This window comes from Aulostomus chinensis, chromosome 1, assembly GCF_037954235.1.
Source record: "Aulostomus chinensis isolate RoL2024-O1b breed Wild chromosome 1, RoL_Achi_v1.0, whole genome shotgun sequence".
In the NCBI taxonomy this organism is placed as follows: Eukaryota; Metazoa; Chordata; class Actinopteri; order Syngnathiformes; family Aulostomidae; genus Aulostomus; species Aulostomus chinensis.
In genome coordinates this window covers 30,460,406-30,483,723 of record NC_141320.1, presented here as the reverse complement: position 1 = coordinate 30,483,723, position 23,318 = coordinate 30,460,406, and the positions used below count along the sequence as shown (strand labels likewise).

At 45.4% G+C, this 23,318-nt stretch overlaps 1 protein-coding gene and 1 non-coding gene across 2 annotated transcripts in view; one reads left to right on the top strand and one right to left on the bottom strand.

Moving 5' to 3' along the window:
- Positions 1-23,318, top strand: part of LOC147271144 (uncharacterized) — a 100,924-nt gene that overhangs the window by 59,103 nt on the left and 18,503 nt on the right. The gene's annotated exons all lie outside the window — the stretch shown is intronic.
- Positions 11,670-11,742, bottom strand: trnak-cuu (transfer RNA lysine (anticodon CUU)). Its single transcript has one exon. It is a non-coding gene; the product is annotated as a tRNA-Lys (tRNA).

Here is a 23,318-nt window from a genome sequence, read left to right as displayed (position 1 = left end):
CTTAGTACATTACTGTAAGCATCACTGACTTGATTAGCAACTACCACTACATTACTGTTAGCATCATCTTGAGTTCATGAGCAATTCTTCCGACATCACTGTCGCAATATTTTGAGGATCGTAGCAACTTTTACTACATTACTTTCGCATTATTTTGAGGTTTGTGGCAACTCTTACTACATGACTGTCAGCATCACTTTGAGGTTATTCGAAACTTTCACTCCATTACTGTTATCATCTTTTTGAGTTCATTAGCAATTCTTCTGACATCACTGTTGCATCATTTTGAGATCATTAGCAATTCTTCCGACATCACTGTCGCATTATTTTGAGGTCCGTAGCAACTCTTAGTACAAGACTGTCAGCATCACTTTGAGGTTATTCGAAACGTTCACTCCATTACTGTTAGCATCATTTTGAGTTCATGAGCAATTCTTACTAAATCACTGTCGCATCATTTTGAGATCTTTAGCAATTCTTCTGACATCACTGTTGCATTATTTTGAGGTTCGTAGCAACTCTTACTACATTACTGTCGCATTATTTTGAGGTTCGTAGCAACTCTTCCTACATGACTGTCGCCATCACTTTGAGGTTATTCGAAAGTTTCACTCCATTACTGTTAGCATCATTTTGAGTTCATTAGCAATTCTTACTACATCACTGTCGCATCATTTTGAGATCATTAGCAATTCTTCTGACATTACTGTCGCATTATTTTGAGGTTCGGAGCAACTCTTAGTACATGACTGTTAGCATCACTTTGAGGTTATTCGAAACGTTCACTCCATTACTGTTAGCATCATTTTGAGTTCATTAGCAATTCTTACTAAATCACTGTCGCATCATATTGAGATCATTAGCAATTCTTCTGACATCACTGTCACATTATTTTGAGGTTCGTAGCAACTCTTACTACATTACTGTCAGCATCACTTTGAGTTTTTTAGCAACTATCACTACATTACTGTTAGCATCATTTTGAGTTAATGAGCAATTCTCACGACATCACTGTTGCATTGAATTGAGTTCATTAGCAACTCTTACTAAATGACTGTCAGCATCACTTTGAGGGTGTTTGAAACTCTTACTACATTACTTTTAGCATCATCTTGAGTTCATTAGCAATTCTTCCGACATCACTGTCGCATTATTTTGAGGTTCGTAGCAACTCTTCCTACATGACTGTCAGCATCACTTTGAGGTTGTTCGAAACACTTACTACATTACTGTAAGCATCACTGACTTGATTAGCAACTTCCACTACATTACTGTTAGCATCATCTTGAGTTCATTAGCAATTCTTCCGACATCACTGTTGCATTATTTTGAGGTTCGTAGCAACTCTTACTACATTACTGTCAGCATCACTTTGAGGTTATTCGAAACTTTCACTCCATTTCTGTTCACATCATTTTGAGTTCATTAGCAATTCTTACTACATCACTGTCTGGAAGGTGTCCCATGTAACAAACTGATCAATGTGGTTCTAATGTTCTGGTTCATTTCTTGTCCTTTAGAAAAATGAAATTAATTTCTTACTGTCATGAACTCAGACTGTGTGTTTAATGTTAACATTTTAAAAAATTCTACTTTGTCAGTGAATTAATTCAGTCTGCATCTAAGTGTCTGTCAGGATGGCTGAGCGGTCTAAGGCGCTGCGTTCAGGTCGCAGTCTCTCCTGGAGGTGTGGGTTCGAATCCCACTTCTGACAAAGGACGTTTTCTCCACATTCCTGTGCATCCACAATGGAAACCAGTTGAAGCTGCTCTCCACTGATGGGAGTGAGTGGTTGAACTGGCAGCAGAGGAGGCAAAGGAGCTTCCCTGTGAGGGTCCAACATTGCCTGGTTTCCTCCAACATGGAGGAGCCACCAAAACTGATCTTCAAATGTTGGATCAAAGTCTACTGATCCACCTTTCTCATGTTGATGAGGTCATCCAGCCTGATGATCTCGAGGTTCTCCTTTGAGTGGTTCCCTCTGGGAGAGTTCTCTCTCTGTAACTTGTGTGTGTGTTTGCTCGTATCCTGTTTCTCCTTGACAGCACTTTAGTGTTTTTACCACTGGTGTCTCATCTGTGGTTCACCTTTTATTTGACTTCTTTGTCAAAGATGAAGGTGTTTGTGGTCATTCATCAATCATGTGATGGCTCATGTGACTGTGAGTCTGATGAAGAGCATGAGACTCTTAATCTCAGGGTCGTGGGTTCAAGCCCCACGTTGGGCGTTCATCTTGAAAATCCCTGCTTGTCCTCTCACTTTCTGCAGCTGTGATTGGGAATTGTAAGAAAAATCACTGAATGAACAACACAAACACAGACTGTGTCTGAAGTTCCACACCTGCACCCGACTCAGAATGAAAAACCAGTGTGGACTCAATTGTATCCACTGTCAATACTGATTCTGGACAAATTTCTTTGTGTGTTTTGATGGACGCGAGCCAAGCAGAAATTTCCCATAATGCAATAGGGTGGCGTTTGGTCAGTGTTGAGCAGGCGTCAGTCTGACAATGATCTCGTATTATTGTGTCATCACTTGACCAGACCCAAAAGTAGGCTCAGGTATCAGTTTCTTCTCAATGCTAATGTCTGCTAGCTTAGTCTGCTACTTTGATGGCTCTGCCTGCTCAAAGGTCCAGACCCCTGGATGTGGTGGTTCCTACCTGAACGTAGATTCTGTCAGCTCATGTTGTTAAATCAACTCACCAGGAACACCAGTAGATTTCAATGGACTGACAATGAGTCTCATTGAATGGGTGTCTCGTCCAACGAGAAACACTCAGTCTCAGGTTGAAGCTCATCAATGAGGTCTTGTGGATCAGTGGCTTGCATGAATGAATGAGTTGGAAGACTTCTTGGAAATTAAAGAGGATTTAATACAATTAAGAAAACCCTTAAGACAGAGTGATAATTCCAGCAGAGTAATTAAGGCCCATATTGAGTAGCAGGTATGAATTAGCCTGGATTTATCTGAGCTTCAAGTAGACGGCTAAGAGGCAGGTGGAAAGGTGTGTAGGATGAACGATGGTGACCTCCAACCAAATGAAGAGGACTGAGTGGAGGCTGACCAGCTCTACGGAGTCAGGCGGAGTTTGGCAGCGAGACAGGAGTCCAGGCCTGAATCGGTGAAAACCAACGTAACCGGCTTACGTTCTCAGCTGGATTCTCCCATCGATGTACGACGCCTCTCCAACGAACTGGTGGGAGGACGGCCTCCAAAGCCTCCACCTCGTCGACCGTGGCTCCCGCTGAGATTCGCTCGATGAAGAAGGGAAGCGCGTTGATTGGCTACCCTCTGGTCTCAGGCTGCTGGCTGCCTGGACTAAGCTGCTCTTCTCCAACACAAAGGTGGCTTCTCTCTCTTCAAGGCTCACAGGAGGTCAAGAGTGTAGCGACCGTGAGCCGAGATCGATGATGAATTACAAAAACAGAAAATCAAAAAAATAAATTAGAGGAATAGAAAAGAAAAGGGGAGGAGCCGGACCAGCTGCTCTAGGAGCTCACACACAAAGGGCAGAAACAAGAAGCACTGAAGAGAGCGCCAGCAGTGGATGGTGCCACCACTGTTACAGTAAACTGGTCCGCCTCAGAGCAGTGACCTTTGACCTGTGAGGGGTTGTTGGCCAATCAGGACACTTTGCTGTCTTCAGTCCTTCTCAGATATCAACAAATGAAGCTGGTTGAACAGACAGCAATCATCATCACTCAGAGACATCACCTAGAGAGGAAGACTGCTCAGAGTTCTGACAATGACAGTGAAGAGGCAAGGAGAGCTGGACAACCACAGACAGTGAAACATTCGGAACATCATGTTGATACACGTGTGTGTGTGTGTGTGTGTGTGTGTGTGTGTGTGTGTGTGTGTGTGTGTGTGTGTGTGTGTCAGACTCAGAATCAGAATCTTTTATTTTCGTTGTATGGGGGGGGGGGTACAGTGACAATAGTTAGAGCGCTCTTCCAGAGCCACCGTGCACCACAGAATGCAGATACAAAGAAAAGATAGAAAAGATAAAAGCAAGATAAAAGACACTGTTAGAACAGAAAGATCCATCAACCCACCAACCAGAGGTGTGTCTGGTACAGATGTGGAATTATTGGCTCACACAATGTTGAGGACACTGGAAGAAGACAAACAAAAAAGGCTGGTGTGATCCAGACCTTCATCAAAAATGGTCCTGGAGAACTGTTCAATGTGTCAGGACTTCTGTCCATTGTCTTCTGCTTATCCTGTTCAGGGTCATGAGGGGGTGGAGCCTATCCCAGCAGCTTTTGGACGACGGGCCGTGTTCACCCTGGACAGGTCACCAGTCCATCACAGGGCCAACACATCCACAGACAAACATTCCAAGCCAGACTCAGGAGGATCTCTCCACCCTACAGACTGTAAAGGAACCATCAAAGATGGCAGTTGGAGTTCTGTGGATCTGTGCTGGATTCCTCGTCCTCACGGACCAGAAGTCTGTCTGAAATACTGCTCTGATTGATGATCTTTTCATGAATCTGGAAAAGCTTCTAAAATGAAAGGAAAACAATCCTATCTTCTTCATGCCTCAAGCCAAATCAAACCAAGAGTTCTTTTATCATATTTTTTTAACCGGACGTCTGCTTTGACTGGTTGGTTGTTGAAAGAGAGCAGGACAGGACAGACAGCAGAAGACAAATATAGAGAAGGAAAGACAAAAGACAGAGAGAAAGGAGGGAGAGAATGACAAAAAGATGGGAACAAGATGAGGGTGAAAGACTAGCAGAGAGAAAGACAGAGGGACAGGGGGATGGAAGACAGACACACAACCAACAACAGCAGCAGCAATAATAGTAAACTAGCTGCCAATGATAACATCTCCTGGTCACTGAAGCAATCAACTTCATAATAGGAGGATTGAAGAGCCAGGAAATAAAATATTTGCACAATACTGATGTGAATGTTCGTGCAATACTGAGAACACTGATATGAAGACGACTAGTAGGGGCGGCACGGTGGTGCAAGAAGACAAACAAAAAAGGCTGGTGTGATCCAGACATCCATCAAAAATGGTCCTGGAGAACTGTTCAATGTGTCAGGACTTCAGAAGCTCCAATCCTCTCTAAGGTCCAGTGAGAGTGGAAGAGATTATAAATGAGAGAAGCAGGGCCCTCACTCAGAACTGAACCAGCTCAGTTGGGAGAGCCTTAGACTGAAGATCTAAAGGTCCCTGGTCCGATCCCAGGTTTCAGCAGAGGAGCAGCATTGACTTTACTTTCCAGTGGAGGAACTGCAGACATGAAGGAAACTAACATCTTGTCCTGTGCATTCTTGTGACATTCAGGACATTTTTGGAGCCTCTTGATGGATTTTGCCACAGAGAATCAGAGTCAATCAAAAGCATGGTGGACTTCAACATGGAGGACTGAACAAGTCAAGAAAGCATCAGTTTGACCTTCACAGGTGTTTCTGTTCCTGTCTCAATGCTGTAGAAAGAGCCTGAGGAGCTCAGACGGTAGAGCATCCGACTTTTAATCTGAGGGTCCAGGGTTCAAGTCCTTGTTCAGGTGCTGTGGAGGTTCCAGTGTTTGACAACATGGTACTGGATGAAGTTTAGTGTTGAACAAACTGTCATCATCAAAAGTAGAAGTGTTCTTGTCTTGCCACTGTGAGACTGTTGCTAGGAAAGTGACCACTAATAATTTCATGTGGCATGCAATTAACAAAAGACCTACATTGATGGTCGAGGGGGGCTGGAGCCTATCCCAGCATCTACGGGCCAGAGGCGGGGTTCACCCTGGACAGGTCACCAGTCCATCACAGGGTCAACATACAGAGACGAACAACCATTCACACTCACATTCATACCTACGGTCAATTTAGAGTGTCCAATCAGCCTCGTCCCCAATTACATGTCTTTGGACAGTGGGAAGGAGCCGGAGTACCAGAGAGAACCCACACATTCATGGGGAGAACATACAGGCTCTACACAGAAAGATTCCCCACCCGAGCCTGGACTCAAACCAGAACCTTCTTGCTGTGAGGCCACAGTGCTCACCACTGCACCATCATGCTGCCATGCTCTCTTCTACTTTCCTCAATTGTGTTTCTTTCATGTCCTCCTGAGATCAAAGACAGAATTCTAGCTACTGTCAAAGCCCTGATGACATCATCAGGAATTCTGACTTTGATCTGGAGACTCTTGCTTTAGTCTGAATTTGACCTGACTAATGTTTTAGTTTAGGTTGCATGATACCGACCACCTCATTTCTCCTGATGGACTGGTGACCTGCCCAGGGTGAACCCTGCCTCTTGAACAACGTCACCTGGGATCGCCCCCCCCCCCCCATGACCCCATACCCCCTTCCCTCATGTGACTCTTTCATGCGGGCCTCTCAAAACAAAAACATGGCGGCCGCTCCTGTCATTTTCGGAGGAAAGTGCCTTCTTCCAAGATAATTTTGATTCAATAAAGCATTCTGATGACATTTCTAGAGAGAAATATGCATTTTGTTTTCATAATCTTTGCTCAGTTCTTGTGTTTAATCTTTGGTTTGTTCGTTATTACGGTGAATCTTTCACCTCTCAGAAGAGAGTCGTTACAGTGTCACATTTCTACTGTTGCTATGTTGGTTGCTAAGGACGCCATTACGGACGAGTGTCATTTCAAGATAGGTTTGATTTTTAAAAAGCATTTTAAGGACATTTCTGGCGAGAAATATAAATTTTATTTCCATAATATTCGCTGTTCAATAAAGACTAATATGAAATGGATTTTAGTGCCCCAGGAATTACAAACATCTGCTTCCGTGGAAGTCGCCCCCGTTCTTCTGTGAGAAAATCCGGTAGTTGTCGCTCACTCCGAGGAAAAAAAACAAATATTTTTAATACTTCATCTTTTGATTAATAAGACAATCTACAAATTCATTTAATTTCTGCATGTTTATTCTACCTACGAAGTCCATTTGTCACCATTATAGATCGACCAATCAGCATTAAGAATATAAACAATGACTCAAACTAATGGCGGTCTGCTGACGTCACATCCGTCACAGAGGCTCACTCCTGCACTCAGAGGTGGCCTTTTAGTTCCATCACTTCACGCTGTATTTACAGATTTATGATTGAGGGGAACAAACCACTCTGATGTCTGGGTTCATCAAGGATATCATTAAAGAAATCCTAACTATCTGGCCAGTTAAATTGATCCTAACTGTTCTTCAGATGTTGTGCTGGTAATGTCATGTAGTTTCTTTTCCAATGTAACTTTGTCGTTCTGATGTGTGTATTTTTACTGCTCCAACAAAGCTGTTCCTCTTCTGGGGAAATCAATCATTCAGGCAATCAATAACTGAGTGTCTCTGATGCTGTACTGTAGTATTGCAGTACAACAACACTCTGATCCTTCCTTTTCAAATGTTTTTATTGTGTTTCTCTTATCAGGTGTTCAAAATGATGACAATAAAAATCAATAATTGATATTCAGCTTTGTTTCAACAATAATAACTGATCAGAAATGAGGCCTGATGGCTGCAATAGCAGCTTTGTGCTGTTCAGTGACTCCTGCTATAAAAAGGAGTCAAGGCGGTCTTAAAGATGTGAAAATGTTCCAAAGATCCTTCTTCATGTTGGTCCTGAACAAGATTGGTGACAGGCCTTTTTTCAAAGGAGCTCCAAAAGGCTCACTTAACCCTTTGAGGCCTGGCTGAGACACAAGGCCTGTTGACCTTTGACCCTGTTGCTCTTTTGCTCTCATTGGCCTCTCCAGTGGATACAGACCTGAAACTTGAACTGTGAGGCCTCTCAAATGTATAGAATCATGATCTGTTTTTGGCAGCAGAATGTCATTAAATACTGTCAACACAGATTAGCGGTGACGACTGAGTCCACAATGTCCTGCTACCTTTGTGGCCGTCTCGTCTGGCTTTGATCCCTCATGGAACCTCTGAGCTTCAGGGCTCCTCTGTCTCTACTGCTGCTGCAGGAGTCAGAGGGTCTCTCACCTGAAATTCAGATGCCAGACAAGAAGACACTTGGAGCTGACAGAAGTCATCGCTGTAGGTGGAGACATTCACAGGCTAACAAGGTGACCTCGTGGTAAGACAGGTTCTCCAATGGCACAGAACTTCAAACTGAGATCACAGCACAGTCGTTCTGAGGCGTCAGCAACTGGCATGAGCCATTCCAAAGATTTGCAGTGGGCCACACTGGAAATATGGCTTTAAAACATGGAACAGCTCACACAGCGTACAGTTAGAAGTGTAAAAGTCAAAGTTGAGCTGATGCCAGGTGTTGCCACAGTGTCATAGAAACACCTTGAGTCAGAACCACGTGGAAGGACCCCACTCAGGTCAGACCTGAAACGTACGAGTGTGTGAAGTTACCCTCCCCCGTTTGTGAGCCTTGATGAAATGAACCCACAATGACATGACTGGAAACGTGTGTGTGTGTGTGTGTGTGTGTGTGTGTGTGTGTAACCATGTTAAACTCTTTTAAATAAATGTTTCAGCCTGCTATTATTTGGATGCTGTATGATTCCTGCAACCCCAGACTAACTCAGGTGTTCGTACTGCAACCTAAAGTATGGTGATGAGGAGAATGATGAACAATCCACAAGGTGATCAGAAAATAAGAAATGGATTCAGGAACAACAAACCCATCTCTGAACATGTGATTGAAACATGTGAGTGGGACTGGCAGAACCTGGCTTTACCTCAAAGTGTCTCATCCAGAGATCTGTGACAGGCGTCTGCTGTGGAGGGTCAATCTGTCCGTCCACATTCAGATCATCGATGCAGCGACTCTGCTAGGATCAAACTACTCAGGATGAAACAGACCAATGTTGACATCAAGTAGCAACTCAGCAGCTGATCAACAGAGTCCTCAGCACCAGTAGAGCCTGGTCCTGGTCCCTGGGGGGCTCCAACCACCAGCCTCTCTGTGAACAGCCGAGTGCCACAGAGACTCTGAGTCTCCTGCTGTTCATGAAGAGTTTTCAGGCTGCATTCAGTGTGTGAGGTCCACACTGCACATTTGAGGGACCATGAAGGACAGAGGAGAGTCTGACTGTCATGGTGAAAGCCTTCAGCACTAGAACTGAAACAGCCCCCACCATCTTAACCCCCCCAGACCAAACATCATCGTCCAGCCTCCAACCAGAGGTCCCTCAGTTATCATGGAGCCACAGGTGGAGTTTGGATTCTTTTCTAGAATGAGACGGCAATGACAGTCCTGCAGAGTGACATCACTGACATGAATGGATGACTTCAGTCACATGACTGGATGACTTCAGTCACGTGACAGGATGACTTCAGTCACGTGACTGGATGACTTCAGTCACGTGACTTCAGTGCATCCAATCACCAAGTGCACCACAGTCCTTGTTGCTGTCTGCTGTTGGGTCACAGCAAAGTAAGGAAACAGCCTGACGGTCCTCAGGAGGAAATTCAACAGCCTCCAAAGATGGAGGTGAATCTAGAACTGCTCATGTTGGCCATCCTTGATGAACTTGGGCGGTACTCTGGTGCAGGGATGAGGTCATGGAGCTGATCTGGGAGCAGTCCTGATATTAAATGGACTAAATGTGTCAACATCAAATAAAATTGGAAACCTATGTGAAGCCTTATTTTGTCTTTGATGGACATTTTTTCAATCTCTAATGACTGTTTTGACTGAACCTGCTGGATCCTGTGGTGCCTGATGAGGAGACAACTTGAGTACAAAGTTGAAGAGGAGGCTTTTTGGAGGGGAGATGATTTTATTTGCAGTGTTGTAAATCAAAATAACTCCAACGACATGATAGAATTTTCTCCAAATTTCCTGACTAAGATGGATTCCAAACCAAATCAGCTGTCACAAGGGAAAGTCTGCATGTAAACACACACACACACATACACACACATACACACACACACACACACACACACACGTGTATCAACATGATGTTCCGAATGTTTCACTGTCTGTGGTTGTCCAGCTCTCCTTGCCTCTTCACTGTCATTGTCAGAACTCGGAGCAGTCTTCCTCTCCAGGTGATGTCTCTGAGTGATGATGATTGCTGTCTGTTCAACCAGCTTCATTTGTTGATATCTGAGAAGGACTGAAGACAGCAAAGTGTGCTGATTGGCCAACAACCCCTCACAGGTCAAAGGTCACTGCTCTGAGGCGGACCAGTTTACTGTAACAGTGGTGGCACCACCCACTGCTGGCGCTCTCTTCAGTGCTTCTTGTTTCTGCCCTTTGTGTGTGAGCTCCTAGAGCAGCTGGTCCGGCTCTCCCCTTTTCTTTTCTATTCCACTAATTTATTTTTTGATTTTCTGTTTTTGTAATTCATCATCGATCTCGGCTCACGGTCGCTACACTCTTGACCTCCTGTGAGCCTTGAAGAGAGAGAAGCCACCTTTGTGTTGGAGAAGAGCAGCTTAGTCCAGGCAGCCAGCAGCCTGAGACCAGAGGGTAGCCCATCAACGCGCTTCCCTTCTTCATCGAGCGAATCTCAGCGGGAGCCATGGTCGACGAGGTGGAGGCTTTGGAGGCCGTCCTCCCACCAGTTCGTTGGAGAGGCGTCGTACATCGATGGGAGAATCCAGCTGAGAACGTCAGCCGGTTACGTTGGTTTTCACCGATTCAGGCCTGGACTCCTGTCTCGCTGCCAAACTCCGCCTGACTCCGTAGAGCTGGTCAGCCTCCACTCAGTCCTCTTCATTTGGTTGGAGGTCACCATCGTTCATCCTACACACCTTTCCACCTGCCTCTTTGCCGTCTACTTGAAGCTCAGATAAATCCAGGCTAATTCATACCTGCTACTCAATATGGGCCTTAATTACTCTGCTGGAATTATCACTCTGTCTTAAGGGTTTTCTTAATTGTATTAAATCCTCTTTAATTTCCAAGAAGTCTTCCAACTCATTCATTCATGCAAGCCACTGATCCACAAGACCTCATTGATGAGCTTCAACCTGAGACTGATTGTTTCTCGTTGGACGAGACACCCATTCAATGAGACTCATTGTCAGTCCATTGAAATCTACTGGTGTTCCCGGTGAGTTGATTTACAACATGAGCTGACAGAATCTACGTTCAGGTAGGAACCACCACATCCAGGGGTCTGGACCTTTGAGCAGGCAGAGCCATCAAAGTAGCAGACTAAGCTAGCAGACATTAGCATTGAGAAGAAACTGATACCTGAGCCTACTTTTGGGTCTGGACCTTTGAGCAGGCAGAGCCATCAAAGTAGCAGACTAAGCTAGCAGACATTAGCATTGAGAAGAAACTGATACCTGAGCCTACTTTTGGGTCTGGACCTTTGAGCAGGCAGAGCCATCAAAGTAGCAGACTAAGCTAGCAGACGTTAGAATTGAGAAGAAACTGATACCTGAGCCTACTTTTGGGTCTGGTCAGGTAATGACACAATAATATGACATCATTATCAGACTGACGCCTGCTCAACACTGACCAAACACCACCCTATTGCATTGTGGGAAATTTCTGCTTGGCTCGCGTCCATCAAAACACACAAAGAAATTTCTCCAGAATCAGGATTGACAGTGGATACAATTGAGTCCACACTGGTTTTTCATTCTGAGTCAGGTGCAGGTGTGGAACTTCAGACACAGTCTGTGTCTGTGTTGTTCATTCAGTGATTTTTCTTACAATTCCCAATCACAGCTGCAGAAAGTGAGAGAACAAGCAGGGATGTTCAAGATGAACGCCCAACGTGGGGCTTGAACCCACGACCCTGAGATTAAGAGTCTCATGCTCTACTGACTGAGCTAGTCAGGCTACATCTGAGTAGCTTCAATAGCCTGAAGTGTTCAGAGTGAGAGACGCTACAAGCTCTTCATCAGACTCACAGTCACATGAGCCATCACATGATTGATGAATGACCACAAACACCTTCATCTTTGACAAAGAAGTAAAATAAAAGGTGAACCACAGATGAGACACCAGTGGTAAAAACACTAAAGTGCTGTCAAGGAGAAACAGGATACGAGCAAACACACACACAAGTTACAGAGGGAGAACTCTCCCAGAGGGAACCACTCAAAGGAGAACCTAGAGATCATCAGGCTGGATGACCTCATCAACATGAGACAGGTGGATAGGAAACAAGCTCAGAGATGTCAGGAACATGAGATCCAAGTGGTGAGAGAGCAAGAACTGGTGAGGTTCCAGAACCAGGAGTGAGGTGGAGCCTGCATCACCTACTGGGAGCTTTTAGTCTAAGGTTCAACTTGGACTTGAAGGATTTCTGGACAGACAACGTGCAGGGAGGGAATTTGGAGATGAAGAACAAGTTCCTCTCAGCTTTAATGGAGTTTTCAGGAGTCAAACAGACCCTCCTCTGATTGGTTGCCTCTGATTGTGTTCTCATTGCACCACAGCCTCCAGGTTGAGGGTTCTGGTCCTAGTCAGACACATTGACTCTGATGCTGCTGAGCCTGAAGGCAGGATGAAGAAAGGAGTGTCTGAGAGAGCTTCACCAGACAAACTGTCCAGTTGAACAACAAACACTAGTCAGTAGGAATGTTGCTGCTGGGACCCTGATTCAAACCAGGGTTGCTGCAGCCACAACACAGAGGACTGACCACTAGAGGATCAGGGCCTCCTGGAGGCTGAGGTTGGAGCTGCTCTGTCTTTGTCTCACTGAGAGACAAAAGACAATTGGAGTCCACAAAGAAATCATTGAGAAATCAAGGAGAGATCAAAGAAAGAATTCTAAGATTAAAAACAGAACTCTGAGATCAAAGGTTGAAGTTCCCCAAGGTTCAGTTTTAGCTCAGACCCTCTTTAATATCTCTGTACTGCCACTTGTCGTCAGGAGACTCAGTATAAACCTCCACAGTCCTGCTGATGTCACTCAGCTGGACATCTCTGTGTCTCCTGGTGACTCAGGACCAGTTGATGTCCATTAACCTGTCATGGAGGCAGAGAACAAAACTGAGGTCTTAATTAAAGCTGGAGGCAGTGTTGTTTGGGCCTGAGCCTCCTTCTGTCCACTGCAGCCCAGTAGCAGGAGTCGTCCTGAATCCAAGGATGTATTTTATGAGAGCGGTGGGACTTGTAGTTTAGGAGGTAGAAGCCTCAGTGTGACACCAAGTGAGAATCAGAGCTGAGCCTCTAAGAGCCCCTCCCCCGCTGCTCTCTGTCAGAGTGGAGAGGAGAGAGGATTTTTGGAGTTTGTTGTTTGAAAAAGGCTCATCAATCCCCAGATTGTGGTCAAAGTAGAATGTAAACATTTTAGTAGGCATTTTTGTCAGGAATGTAGTGAAGTTATTTGTGAAGTGGAGAGAGTTACAGTGTAGACGAGAGAAGCGTCAGTTTGAGGCTATGTGTGTCTGAGGAGACAGCCTCCCATTGGTTTACATTGTAGGGTGAAAAGTGGGTCCTGGACTTTGTCATGACTCAAACAATTTGTAGTTGGTTTCTGATGGTTTGGTTTGCTTGACCTTGCAAATCCATATTTTGGGTTCTGGCTTGTTCTGCTTTTCATTTTGTGTTTGTATTAAAGTTCTGTTGCTGAAAAAATAAATCCAGGGTTTAGTGACTAAAAAAAGGTCCAGAGGCCCACAACTAAATATTCAAACCAATATTTCCATGATAAGGAAGCCTAACAAGGTCACCAAGAGATGGAAACAACTTGGAGGATAGAAAATTGTTTTAGTTTATTTGACAGCTGATTGAAGACGTGGGTCAAAACTGACCGTTACCATAGAGATGGGAACAGAAAGCTGACACAAGAGGAAGGTTCCAGCTCTGAAAAAGGAGTTTGATCAAAATCTTCAACTGCCAGTAGAAATATCCTTTTGTATGTTGACCTTTGTTGACAGAAGTCACTTTAGCTTGGCAGTGAAAAGAATGGCTGCTAGCTTGACAAAGAACTGCACAAACCAGGTTCAAGCTGGACTTTGGACCCTGGTATCTGCAACAACTCCCATCAACTCCTAATCTAGCAGCTCTGCTGGGTCCAACTATTTTACAGAACATTTGACAGACCTGTGGAGCAGTGAGGACACACATGAGTTGATCACATGATCCACTGAAGCGCCATTTTACCTGCCACTGAGGTCACCAACATGAGCTGGAGTTGGGAATCTTGAACTGAACCTGGTATCGCAGCGACCCCTACTGCTGCAAAATGGAACAGCAACACTGAACCAAGTACAGGATTGAAGGGAGACTGATGGTCTCTGTTTGGGTTTTAGAAGGACAAGGAGGGCGTGGCTTCAAGCTGGATTCTCAGAGACTATTTCCCCAACCTCTACATTGGCATCTACACTGTCATCCAGTCATGTGACTGAAGTCATCCAGTCATGTCAGTGATGTCACTCTGCAGGACTGTCACTGCCGTCACATTCTAGAAAAGAATCCAGACTCCACATTTCTGGGGCAGTTTTGGTCTTTAAACACTTGACAGTTCCAGGAGATTTAGTCTGGCTCAAGATCTTCAGATCAACCCAGGACAGAAGGCTATGACTCCATTGGATTGTGTAGTTGGAGCATTCAGAGATCTGGTGGATCTCAGTAGGAGCTGGATTTATCCACTGAATGATCCTGGTCAATGTGATCCTGCTCCTCCATCTCTCAGGCTGACAGAGCAGGAGGACCTGACTGAGAAGAAAGCTGCACTTGAGCAGCTTCAGTCTCTGTGTGACAACACACATGCAGAAAACCAGAATTTGAGGGAACAAGTTTCTACTCTTGAACATGAGAATAAAAGAGCAATCCAGGAGCTCCAGAACCTCACTGCTGTGGTGGCCAACCTCCAAACGGTCCAGGACAAGAACCAGACTCAGATAGAAGACCTGAACGCAACAGTCCACAGTCTTCAGTGTGAGGGGAGGAAGGTTGATGGAGAGAACAATGAGCTCAGAAAAGAGCTGACCCAGGTTCAGTCTCTGAGGGAGAGTGAACAGGTGGAGATGAAATGTCTTGAGGAAGACCTGACTGAGAAGAAAAGTGCACTTGATCAGCTTCAGTCTCTGTGTGACAAGAGATGGACAGAAAACCAGAATTTGTGGGGACAGGTTTCTAGTCTTGGACAAGAGAAGATCATTGCATATCAGCTGGTAGAGAACATGTCTGCCATGGTGGGCAACCTTGAATCTGTGAGGGAGGAGAACCAGGCTCAGATCAGAGACCTGAACACACAAGTCCACAATCTTCAGCTTGAGGTGAAGATGGTTTACAAGGAAAAGTGTGACCTCAAGTGTGAGCTCAACTCCATCCAGGCAGAGAAGAACAAAATGAGAGAAGAACTCACTGAGAAGAAGACGACTCTTGAACAGCTGAGGTTCCAGAGTGAGGAGAGAGAGGCAGAAAATGGATGTTTGAGGAGACGAGTTTCTACTGCATCTCAGTAGACAGAGACCTTCACTGCAGAGTTGGCCCACCTCGAATCAAGGAAGGACCAGGACCCCACAAAGACTGGCAGTCTGAACGGTGAAGTTCAGAGTCTTCTATGTGCAGTGAGAACACAAAAGAAGAAAAGGAGCAGTGCTCAGTGGGAAATCCTGGGAAATCTTCATGATTTAAAAAGCTGTTTGAAAGAGGAAAATCATGACCTTCAAGTGAAGGTCCAGCAAACTTCTGAAGAGCAAACAGACTCTCCCCTACGTCCAGCCAGAGAAGAGCAAACAGACTCTCCCCTACGTCCAGCCAGAGAAGAGCAAGCAGACTCTCCCCTACGTCCAGCCAGAGGAGAGCAAACAGACTCTCCCCTACGTCCAGCCAGAGAAGAGCAAGCAGACTCTCCCCTACGTCCAGCCAGAGAAGAGCAAACAGACTCTCCCCTACGTCCAGCCAGAGAAGAGCAAACAGACTCTCCCCTACGTCCAGCCAGAGGAGAGCAAGCAGACTCTCCCCTACGTCCAGCCAGAGAAGAGCAAACAGACTCTCCCCTACGTCCAGCCAGAGAAGAGCAAACAGACTCTCCCCTACGTCCAGCCAGAGAAGAGCAAGCAGACTCTCCCCTACGTCCAGCCAGAGAGGAGCAAACAGACTCTCCCCGACGTCCAGCCAGAGGAGAGCAAGCAGACGCTCTCATGTGTTCTTCTGCAGAGGAGCTACGGGATTCTGCTGCATGTCCTGTGACTGAAGAGCAGAATGATGGGGGCACCCTGGAGACTGGACCTGCTAGGGGTCAAACCAGAGGTCTACTGAGCCGTGTGACATCTGGTGTAGAAGATGCTCTGTTCATGTTCATAGTTCTTTCTTTGTGTGCCTTTCCTCAACTTTGTTTTCTTTGTTTGTTATATATGATGATACCTTGATCACCACAGCAGTTGATCCCAGCTTGATTAGCTGAGTGCTTTGCAGTCTAAAGCACTTTAGTGACACCTGTGGGGTCCCTTATCCTCACTGACCACAGGGATTCAGCCTCAGTGAAGGAGAGGGAACCTTCCAGGTTGCAGCTCCTAGACTCTGGAACGCTCTCCCACTGGACATGAGGACGCTGTGGACACCTTTAGAAAGAAGCTAAAGACCCATTTGTTTATTAATATTGTTGTTCATGATGGAATCGTCCCTCTGTACCTGCCCACACATGTCAAGAGGTCAAATGATTCCCTGTTTAAAACAGCTCTTCATCACATGGATGTGCATCCCAACAGTCAGAGTTCACCGATGCTGCTATTCCCTCCAGTGTGAGGCACTAGGAGTGACTGATGAGGGTCAGGGGGGTCAGGCTAGTCCAGATAGTGGGTCTGTATGAGGATGTTAGGGAGGGATAAGGTAGTGGCAGAGTTCAGGCTGTAGTTGTGCTCCAACAGTTGAGACAGGGCAGGACAAAAAATGACCTCCTGATGGCGTTAGGAGTGACTCTTACAAGAACCAATCAATAAAAGTGGGTGGTGACCTGCTCATGTGACGCTTGTGTTGATGATTACTGGGTCTCCTCCATGCTCGTTTATCATGAATGAATCCCTCTGAGTAAAACACCTGATGACTCCTGAGTTGTTTCACAAAATGTGTGTGTGTGTGTGTGTGTGTGTGTGTGTGTGTGTGTGTGTGTGTGTGTGTGTGTGTGTGTGGGCAATATGTGTTATGGTTGTTATGGAGTTTATGGTTATTATCTCTGTTTCTTGTGTCTTTGTCTTTGTTGTCCTCCCCTTCGTCCGTCCTGGATTTTTGACCCTGGTTGCAGGAAGCGTGTGACCTCAACTCCTTTTTCTGTGTTGCTGAACGTAGAGCCTTGCTTCATTGTGCTAGCTAAAGTGTGATCCTCCCTGCTAATTCCTTATTTCGTTGACTAATTACCCACCAAAAATTAATACCTAACTGCTTTATTTGGCTGAAGTTTAAAAGACCATCATTCTGGCAGCAACAATCTTTCTGCCTTGTAAACACGCTAAGCTAACGATGGCTTCTCCCTCTTGTTCTCCTCTCTCCTGCTCAGAGTGCCACATGTTTTGTTCCTCCTCTGCCTCCTTTAGTGATACTGATAAGTGTGTTAAATGTAGTTTTCTTGTTGTGTTGGAGGTGAGTCTATGCGATGTTGAATTGGAACTGCAGCGGCTCTGCACCAAAAGCTGCGAGAGCTAGCCAACCCTCACTAGCTGGTGCAGACCAACTTAGCTTAGCTCCTAGCTTAGGCCCAACTAGCGCTTCCCCAGCAGCTCCCATGCATCTGGGAGAGCGCCAAGAAAAGTTGGGCCTAAGCTAGGATGTGCTTGCTCATGAAAAATTGTTGGGTGTAAATTCATTTAAGGAGTGTTGAACTGGACCTGTTCTACTTGTAAAGTGTAACTTTTGTTGTTATTTGGTGCTTTACAGGGTTATGACTTGACTGCAGCTTTGACCTGAGCAGGTGTTCATTCACATCTCAGTAACAGGGGACACTTTATCACACCAGTGGACAAACATCAGCATTCGTCACCCAGCAGCTCCTCTGATCAACAGAACAAGTTAAAGTATTCTGGAGAATGAGGGCATCGATCCCTCTACCTCTCACATGCTAAGCGAGCGCTCTACCATTTGAGCTAATTCCCCTGTTAAGGAGAGCAGAAGATAATGCAGGTTGACCTTCATGCATGGTTGAATGAGCGTCACCAGTTGAAGCTTCTCTGGTTGACCAATGTAATGGAGACCAAGGGTTCCATGACATGAATGATTAATTGAAGGTAGCATTTGTCTTGGTATGAACAGTTTATGTAAATTAGAGGCACACACACATGTTAATGGTCAGGTTTATTGAATCAGCAAACATGTGAAACATTTTCTATGCCATGTGTGCCAGGGAGGGACCTGGGAAGCACAGGGGGACCGGCCATCCTGCCTGTGGAAAATGAAGACCCCAGTGTCAGTCAGTGGTAATCACTGTGCAAGGCCTGGTATTTAGTGTTTGTCAAGTTTGTCTCATGTAAATGTGGCAGTTTCAGTCGTCACGTCAGTCCTCACCTCTTCCTGGTGGTTTCCTTAAAGGGGGTGGAGCCAAAAGGGGAGAGTGGCCCAAGGAAGCTCCTTAAGAGCTGTAGGTGCAAACCTTTGCTCCCAGATGGGGGAGGGGGTACAATCACAGGCGAGGTTCATTGAATGATTATGTGGATGTATGACTGAGTTGGTGTAGTAGTCTGGAATCATGTATATATTTAGTCAGGTTAAGTTGTTGAGATGGTGCTGGTTTGATGTAAATATTGATTGTAGAGCATGGTTGTGGTCTCACCTCCACTCTATGGGCCATCCATCGTCATCTTCCTCTTATTCCTTACTAGTAAGGGTCACGGGGGGGGGGGGGCTGGAGCCTATCCCAGCATCTACGGGCGAGAGGCGGTGTTCACCCTGGACAGGTCGCCAGTCCATCGCAGGGCCAACATACAGAGACGAACAACCATTCACACTCACATCTACGGTCAATTTAGAGTATCAATCAGCCTAGTCCCCTAATTGCATGTCTTTGGACAGTGGGAGGAAGCCGGAGTACCTGGAGAGAACCCACACAGGCCTGGGGAGAACATGCAAACTCCACACAGAAAGATCCCACGCCCGAGCCGGGACCTTCTTGCTGTGAGGGCACAGTGCTGACCACTGCACCACCGTGCAGCCCCGCTCTAGGGGCTGGTCTGTCTAATTTCCTGCAGCCAGGAGGGGATAAATGGCAGTCAGGGGTTTTTAATGTAAGTTGATGGTGTCTCATGCAATCTCTTTCAATACTCCAGTGGTGGTTTAAGTGAAGAAAAACATGGGTTAGTCAGTAGGACTCTGTGTGTGTGTGTGTGTGTGTATGTGTGTGTGTGTGTGTATGTGTGTGTGTGTGTGTGTGTGTGTGTGTGTTTCCATGCAGACTTTCCCTTGTGACAACCGATTTGATTTGGAAACCATCTCATCTAAATCTCCTCTCCAAAAACCCTCTTCTGCAACTTTGTACCCAAGTTGTCTCCTCACCAGGCACCACAGTATCCAGTAGGTTCAGTTAAAACAGTCATCAGTGATTAATGTTCATGTTCAATGATGAGGTTTTGATTTATTCTTCTAGAATCATCTGAACAAACCCTCCTCAACACAGTGAAGCCTTCATCTGACAGGAGGAGTTTCTTTTCCCAGTGATTCCACTGATAATGAAAAGCTTCGTTCATCAGACTGGTCTGATAGGATCAACTACTGGTTGCTCTGGAGTGCAAACAGCAACCTGTCAGGAAACATTAGTCAGATCAAAGCCAAGATTAAAGCAAGAGCCTCCAGATCAAAGTCAGAATTGATGATGATGTCATCAGGGGGCTTTGATAGTGTATTTATTTGTACCGAGAATTCTGTGTTTGATCTCAGGAGGACATGAAAGAAACCCAATTGAGGAAAGCAAAGGAGAACATTCAGCTTCACTGGAAACACTTGAACTGTTGAACAGTAGAATTTGTTTGAAACAGTTTACAACACTGAGTGACAGGATTGAAGAGGGGAGATTTGGGTATTTTCAGTTTAATTGTAAGTTTAAACTGGGCATGAACATTTTTAGTCGTTCATATTCTAATATACAGACGAAGTCATGACATTCCCTTTTTTTTAACCTGTCCTGTTCAGGAAATGGAAATGGAAATTTAGCTGCTATGTTGAATCAGAAGAACCTTTTGAAGTCTACTTTTGCTTCAGTCAGAAAGTGGACTGTTGTTTACTCTCACAATCATTGGTAATTGTGGAGGAAGACAAAATCCTTATGAACCTCTTTTTAACAGACACACATTTCTAAAGACACTGGTTCATTTTATTTTTCTTCTTCTAGCAGAAGATGGTTTCGATCCATCGACCTCTGGGTTATGGGCCCAGCACGCTTCCTCTGTGCCACTCTGCTCTACCATTGACTGAACAGTCCTTGTTTTAGGAGAGCATTCTCTGTCTTTGTCTCTGCCCTGCTCTCCTGCTCTCTTTCCCCTCATTTAGTCCTTGACATGATCCATGCTCTACAGCTCTGCGGGTGGAATGAAGACCTGCGTCTGCTCTGCCCGTGCCGTCCTTTGTCTCAACCTAAATTGTTTGACCCACCTTTATAATGATCGGATTCGCTCCTGCTGAGCGCGCCAGGCGCTGCAGACAACACAACCAAACTGGCCCCGATCAGAATTTGACAGGCCGAACTCGCGCCGAAATCTACAAAAAATCAATTTTTGTCACCCACGTGAAGATGGGTGGGAACATGCCCTAAAAACACCAAGAATAATATCCACCACCTTCTGAACAGGTCCTGGCCCGTCTCCTGCATCAGGGGCCGCCGCAGTCGCGCATCAGCTGTTCAACAGCTTTCCGCCGCAACACTCAATGAGACAAAGACATAGAAGCTCAAGCTGCTGTCGAGGAAGCTGTGATCGTATAGTGGTTAGTACTCTGTGTTGTGGCCGCAGCAACCCCGGTTCGAAACCGGGTCACGGCAGCATGAGATAAATTTCTTTGTGTGTAGTGATGGACACAAGCCAAGCAGAAATTTCCCACAATGCAATAGGGCAGTGTTTGGTCAGTGTTGAGTAGGCATCAGTCTGACAATGATGTCATATTATTGTGTCATCACTTGACCAGACCCAAAAGTAGGCTCAGGTATCAGTTTCTTCTCAATGCTAACGTCTGCTAGCTTAGTCTGCTACTTTGATGGCTCTGCCTGCTCAAAGGTCCAGACCCCTGGATGTGGTGGTTCCTACCTGAACGTAGATTCTGTCAGCTCATGTTGTTAAATCAACTCACCAGGAACACCAGTAGATTTCAATGGACTGACAATGAGTCTCATTGAATGGTAAACATGTCAAATATGAAGTCATCACCTGAGGAGGTCTGCTGCTGGAATGAAGCTCCAGATATTCACAAGATATTCTAGATCTTAAGATAAAGCATTTTTATATTTGATTTATTGTTCATTAGCCTGCTTCACATTGTTTTATTTTCTGTGTTGTATATAAATAGAACTTTGATCCACAACCTCCACAAACACTCTTGTCCAACTTTTGTGCCCAAATTTTCTCCTCCTGAGGCACCAAATCAAGTCAAATCATTTTTATTTGTTAGAACCAAATCACAACAAAGTTCTCTCATGACTCTTTACTAGTAGAGCAGGTCCAGCACCAAACTGCTTCAATGAATCTACACCCAACAATTCTCCACCAGCAGCACATCCTGCAACAGTGGTGATGAACACCTTCCTTTTAACAGGCAGGAAGGTCGAGCAGATCCAGGATCAGTGGGGACAGCCTTCTGCTTTGACCGGTTGTATTTAAAGCTCCATCAGATTGGAACAACCTTTCCTCCTCACTTGGGTCTCTCTCTTCCTTTTCATCTTCAAATCATCAAGCATTTTCAAACATCTGCTCTTGTTTCTGATGCACCTCCCCTTTTCTCTCCAGGATTCACTCTCTACTTGTTCTTGTTTGTTCTCTGTACTGTAAATATGTGGATATTTGTGTATGAATATGCATTGTGTACTTTAATGGTGCATGGAAGCAGTATTTATTTAGATGGGTGTGTAAATGTATGAGTATGTGAACACAGGCCCACTCCTTTTCTGCAGTGAGATCTCTGATCATACTTTGTAGAATACTGGATGGTGGGGGGGGGGGCTTTGGGGAACATTGTTGGCCTGTACCTGGGTGTATGATGTGTGTGTCCTTGTGTTGAAAATAGAATCTACTTTTATTATTGTTGTATTGTTGGTCATTATTTGTCAGGACCCCCTCCAAAATGAGATGGTGCATCTCAAGGGGCTGCCCTTGAAATCAAGAATCAAGAATGAAGGTGTCTGGTGGTCTTGGTGGACCCTCTGCTTCTCCAGCTGAGTCAACAGATTCCTGTGTTGCCTGAGTCATTGTGTATCCTGGCTGCATTCAGCGCTTTCACTGCTGCAGCCCAGCGTGATTGCCAGTCAGGACAGGTGTTATTAAAAATGGAAGAGGGGACAGTTTTGGCAGGACAAGTTGCTCCACATTCAGGAGATGGTGGGAAGTTTCAAAGCTGCCGTAAATCTTGATGACAAACTCCTTCACTGTGTGGTTCAAAGTCCCTGGTTTGATTGCAGCTTTGAACTGAGCAGGTGTTCATCCTCATCTCAGTAACAAGGGGACACTTTATCACACCAGTGGACAAACATCAGCATTCATCACCCAGCAGCTCCTCTGATCAACAGAACAAGCTAAAGTATTCTGAGAAGGAGGGCATGGATCCCTCTACCTCTCACATGCTAAGCTAGCATGCTACCATTGGAGCTAAGTCCCTGCTAATGAGCAGCAGATGATGGAGGTTGACCTTCATGCAGGGTTGGATGAGCGTCACCACTTGAAGCTTCTCTGGTTCAACAAACTCTTGGGACCAAGACAGGAATTGGAACCTGTGCAGGTCCAGACCCATGTTTAAGTTGGTGGAGACAATTGTTTGAACCAGGGACTGAATGAAAAGACTTGCCCAGACTCCTGCTCGCTCTTCTGAACCGACCCCTCATCTCTGTGTGTAGACTGCCAGGCTGTCTTACTTTTCAATGGCACAGCAGCAGACAGCAAGAGGGTTGCTATGGTGCAGTTGGTAAAATCCCTATCAATGGTCTGCAGAAATATGCTGGGACTTCTTTTATTACGAACCAGAATTCAAAGACTGACCAAGGAAACCACAGCACAGAATTTAGAGATCAAAGAAAGAAATCAAAGACAGAACCTGAAGATCAGGAAATGGCACAGATCAATGAGATCCATGGACTCATCAGTGAAGGTTTTCTTTCAGGACATTTTCTACCCAGAGTGATAAAAGCAGCCAACACCTCCAGCACAGAGAGGAGATACCTGCCACACCTCTCCAGAGACCTGGGACATGATGGCAGTGGTGGAATTTGAACCCACGCCTCCTCAGAGACTGGAGCCTTAATCCAGCACCTTAGACCGCTGAGCCACACTACCTCACTG